This window comes from Saccopteryx bilineata, chromosome 1 (assembly GCF_036850765.1).
Source record: "Saccopteryx bilineata isolate mSacBil1 chromosome 1, mSacBil1_pri_phased_curated, whole genome shotgun sequence".
Classification (NCBI taxonomy): Eukaryota; Metazoa; Chordata; class Mammalia; order Chiroptera; family Emballonuridae; genus Saccopteryx; species Saccopteryx bilineata.
The window spans coordinates 114,656,640-114,661,791 of record NC_089490.1 but is presented as its reverse complement, the minus strand read 5'-3'; the positions used below and the strand labels follow the sequence as shown (position 1 = coordinate 114,661,791).

At 41.2% G+C, this 5,152-nt stretch overlaps 1 pseudogene; it reads right to left on the bottom strand.

Moving 5' to 3' along the window:
• Positions 1 to 2,354: 2,354 nt before the first annotated feature.
• On the bottom strand, positions 2,355 to 4,065 carry LOC136320060 (pre-mRNA-splicing factor SLU7 pseudogene; annotated as a pseudogene).
• Between the last annotated feature and the right edge of the window lie 1,087 nt (positions 4,066 to 5,152).

Genomic DNA, 5,152 nt, shown 5'->3' with positions numbered 1-5,152 from the left:
CAGTGTTAATTGCATTTTCTTCCTGATGAATTTACAGCTTTGTGCTTTGTTTTGTTGACTATTAGCTTCTGCTTTTCTGGCAAACACCTTAATTTAAATCCTCTCGACTTTTATTTCACAGGGATGTTGTGGGTACAGGCTGTGAATGGGCTTGGCTTCTTTTTTACTATTTTATAAATTTTTATTAATTGGGGTCATTCTGTCACTGTCTAGATCTCTGACAAAAAGCCTATGTAGATGTTTGAGATCTGAAAGAAAAAAGTCTTAGCTCCAAAATACAAAAAGATAACTACAAAGACAAAATAGATATATTATTACTTCAGCAAAATTATAAAACCCCTTTCAGTTTTTTTGTTTGTTTGTTTTTGGGGTGTTTTTTTTTATAGAGACAGAGAGTCAGAGAGAGGGATAGATAGGGACAGACAGACAGGAATGGAGAGAGATGAGAAGCATCAATCATTAGTTTTTTGTTGTGACGCCTTAGTTGTTCATTGATTGCTCTCTCATATGTGCCTTGACCGTGGTCTTCAGCCGACCAAGTGACCCCTTGCTCGAGCCAGTGACCTTGAGTCCAAGCTGGTGAACTTTTGCTCAAACCAGATGAGCCCACGTTCAAGCTGGCGACCTCAGGGTCTCAAACCTGAGTCCTCCGCATCCCAGTCCAACGCTCTATCCACTGTGCCACCACCTGGTCAGGCAAACCCCTTTCAGTTTTAAAAGAAGAGTGATATGTGTGAAACATGTCTCCATTGAATGCATTTGATATGATGTAGCTTTGGGTAGTTTTTGCAACCTTGAAGGGTTAAGAAAGTTCTTCTCCCAGTTATCAGTTAAAATCTAATTCTGTTTTATTAGACATTTATTTATCTTTCAAATAATTTTGACAAGCATTTGAAAAATTAACTTTTTCTAAATTATATATAATGTAAAAAGGAATATCTCTACAAACCCTACATTTCAAAATTTGTTCTTTCTTTCAAATATATAAATTTGTTCTTTCTTTCAAAGATATATTCTTTCAAATATATCTTTCAAATATATCTGCCTCACTATAAATATATTTCAGATAATAAAGACAAAATATATATCTAGATAAATATATTTAAAATTTTTGTTCCTGTGGTAGGTTCCAAGTATTTGTTTTAGAACCATGTAATTATCAATATTTCTTGAATACAGGTGACATTTTTTTCCACTACCATTCTTTTCTAAAATAGTGATATTGGCATATGCCTAAATTTTTCAGTTAAATTAATTTCAGTTAAATAAATTCTCAGTTAAAGTTAGAAAAAACATACTACTCTGCACTAAGGAAAGAGTAATCAATGCTACTGTTTAGAGAATGATGTCAAGGAATAACAATAAATAACAGTTGTTGTGCACGTACTAGGTGCCAGGAAATTTATAGGACCATTTCTATTTTCATTAACCCAAACTTCCCCATACAGGAATCTGCAAAGTTCACAGCAACAGTAAGAAATTAAGTTTCATTAGTTGTTGCTCCTGTGAGTATGTAATTCTAGAAGTTATTAGGCATGTCAAATATTGTCCATTAAGCATATTGGATTGGATACTGTTATGGCCCCACTGAGCATGAAGGTCTTCAGCAGGTTCTGCTTCCTGCCAGGTACAATTAATCAATACACCAAAGTCCCATCCTGCCCCCCACCCCCCTGGTGCTGCCACAGCTCCAGCAAGCCCTGTCACCACCATGGAGGCCCCTCAAACTGCCAGAGCAGATATCAATCTTTGATCAAGTGGGGAACAACATCCCTCTCCTTTATGTGATGGAGCCTGTTAGAGGGCTCCTCGGCAATGATGACTATGGCTTAATAGTCTTCTGAATATTGAGTTGTTCCTTCAGTTTTTATCCAAAGTCTTTTTCTCCCTTGAACTAAGACATGTATAGATGGGTAGATGGGTTGGACTGATGCCAGCTTTGAGTAGCATAGCAACAGGATTCCACAGTGGAATGCTTGGCTATTTCCCTAAGAATGAATTGTCTCCAGTATGGCTCTTCAAACCCAAGTAAGTGGATATTGTCTGGGCAAATCTTATCAATCGTCTGACACATCTATCTATGTTCAAGCTTCAACGAGGGTTATAGCTCAAGCTTATTGGTTAGAATAGAAATTAAATTTATTTTATAAATCAAAAAACTGAACAACAACAAATTTAGGTAATCTGCCCAAGTCCATATTCTTAGCAAATGGCTCAAACAAAATTCCAAACTAGCTCTAAGTTTTGTATTTTTTTATTTTTAAAGAATATCAAAGTGTCTTCTGTAACTCAAACTCTTCTTCTTTTTTTTTTAATCTATTGTGTTTATTGTGGGCAACCGTCTGTGACTGGCCCTACCGTCCAAGGAAAGAGGCCATGGGGTCATCTGGCCTCTGACGCTTCATCCTGTAAGCCTCCATTTCCTCCTCGGTGGGTTCCTGCATTTTATAGATGCAGTTGTAAGGCCGCTTCCTCTCATCAACCTGCATGAGCTCCTGGATGTGAAGAAGGCAGGCCTCCTTGCATTCAGTGCCTTTTTCAGTTTCTCGTGTTTCTTCTCTTCGCCATCACTATCTGAGCTGCTCTTTCGATGCTTCTTCTTCTTCTTTTTCTTCTTCTCCTCTTTTAGTATTTCCTGATGCATCTCCATGAGGGTTTGAGGTTTCTTCATGGCTTCTTCTCTGGTTGTATCATTTACTATACATTCCTCTGAATTAGCACTCTCCTTCCCAGCTTCTCCAGTACAATAGGAATACTTGAAGAAAGAGTGACAGCATTTGTATCCCCATCGGCCTTCCTTCCAGTAAGATCCCCAGATATGCGTGTGATTGTGGATCTTCACGTCCTCCTCATACTTAGAGCAGGTGACAGCCCGCTCCTGCCCTTTGATGACCACCCCATGTCTTGAATACTCCACATAGTCTCCCGTCTGAGCTAGAAGCAATTCAGCTGGAGGGGCATTCAAATGTTCTTGGCCACCCTACTTTTCCAGGATGCTTTCTTTCTGCTGTTTTTTGAAGTCTTCTTTTTTTACTTTGAAGGACTTATACAACAGCTCTAGTTTGGTAGGATCGGCCTGCAGATGCACCTCAGATCCCTTGTCATAGGCTTCCCACGCAAACAACTGTGTCTGAGCCTTTGAAATGGTATCTCCCATATATCTAACAAAGTTATCTCCTGCGTAGCTCACTTCATCGGGATTCTTTCCTGCATTGGCCTAGGGATTCTCTCTCATCACTCTCGTTTTGGGATCATAGTAAGCAGAATTTGGATCTAAATTCCACAAATATTTTGCAATATCTTCTCGAATCCTGGGATTCCGAATGGTAATCCATCCCTTTGAGTCAAAGTTCTGTCCAGGTATGTCAATATCATTGGCATATTTATCTTCATCCTCATCTTCACTATTATGATCTTTTTCCATCTGAGAATTTGGTTCATCTTCTCCCCACTGGTGTTTTGTAGAATTAGCCTGTTCCACTAATTTTCCTGAGGCTAATTCTTCTTGGAGTTTCTGGGCTTTCAGTGTTTGTTTTGCCAAATCAACTTTGGCATATTCTTCTACAATTTTCATGTGTTCTTCTGGATTGTAGCCATTCCACCGATCCCTCTTCCTGTCATAGTCAAACATCAGCTGAGGTTGGACATGTTCGTCAGGAGCTATGTTAGTTCCGGTAAATTTTGCTCTAACTCACCTAGGTCTCTCAAAGCAGTCTTTCTTTTTGTGTGTCATGGCCCCACAATTTTCACACACTCCTTTGTGGTACTTAGTAGTTACAGAATTCTCTTTTACACCCCTGTTGTACCATTCTTCAGACGAGCTGTACTGTTTTTATTTTTCTGGTTGTGGTCTCTGATGCTTAAAGTAGGCCTTTTTGAAGGATTGATATACCATAGCACTGAAGAAATATACTGAGGAATATGAGGGTTGATGTCTTTTCCTTCTTCATCAACTTCGGCAGGAGCATTACCCAGTTTTCGCTGTTCTTCTAGCTCCTTCTTCTTTCGCCAGTCCTCTCTGGTCATCTTCTTCGGTTCCTCCAAACTCATTCCTTTGGACCCCGACAGAGGGGCAGTATTAATGGTATCTACGGCTGCAGCTGATATTGTTATCGGGCCTCCTCTCAGTTTTGTCTTTGGGGGGGTCACAATACCACTGGATAGAAACAAAACCAACCCGTCCACTTTTATTTTCTGTTTTAGCATTCCCGGCAGCCACCACAGGAAACGTGCACTAAAACTCTTTGGGTCTCGAGAGATCTTGTGAGTTTTGCCAGTCTTCCGACTCCCAGCAAAGTGAAGCAGGACACCAGCCAAACAGGACACCAGCCAAACTAGCTCTCCCGCGGCACTCAGAGCAGAGTCACTTAGAAGGAGGGAGCTTTCGAGACTACAGTAGTGAGTGTTAGGGTCTGAGCTGCAGCGCCCACACCCACACGGCTGAGGGTTTGCCCGAGGGTGGGGGGTTGTGGGACGAGGAAGCCCGGTTCTGTCAGCAAGGGCGGAATCTGGCTGGCCACCACTGAGGCCCAGGTGTGAGCTCAGTCTTGCCCGGCTGGGGAGGAAGGGATGTGCAAAAGTGGTCAAGCCCAGCTGCGGGCTGCCTGCAATCCTCAAACTCTTCTTTATCTCAAGATATACCAGTCTTTAATGCTTGCCCTGCCTTTCCAGCTACCTGCTAAAAATGTATCAATGAACAAAACTGACAGTCTGTTCATGAGGAGTTTACACTCCAAGGAACTAACTGATCATTGACCTCTTTCCTTCTTTCTCAAGCTGTCACTTTAACCTGAATTACTAGAGTGTGAGGAAGTAATCCTTCAGCCACCCTAGGAGCAAGGGGAGGGGGGAGCAGGAAACAGGAATAATATAGAGTTCATTTTTCAGGATTGGACTATCAGCCCAACTAACCACTCTTTGACAAGTCTAGATAATGGACTGCCTGTTTCCTTCTGTTGTTTTAGAAGTAAGGGAAGACAAATAAAGCTATGCCCAGTGAGGAGGGAGAAAGCCTCCCTCCTGCTTTGAGAGGAGAGAAACCAAAAGAATACAAGGAAAAAGAGCCAACAGGGATAACTGAGTCAGCCAGTTATAAATTAACTATATCTCATAGTTCTCTAAATGGTTGCTTAGAGCCACTTGCAGCACAAAG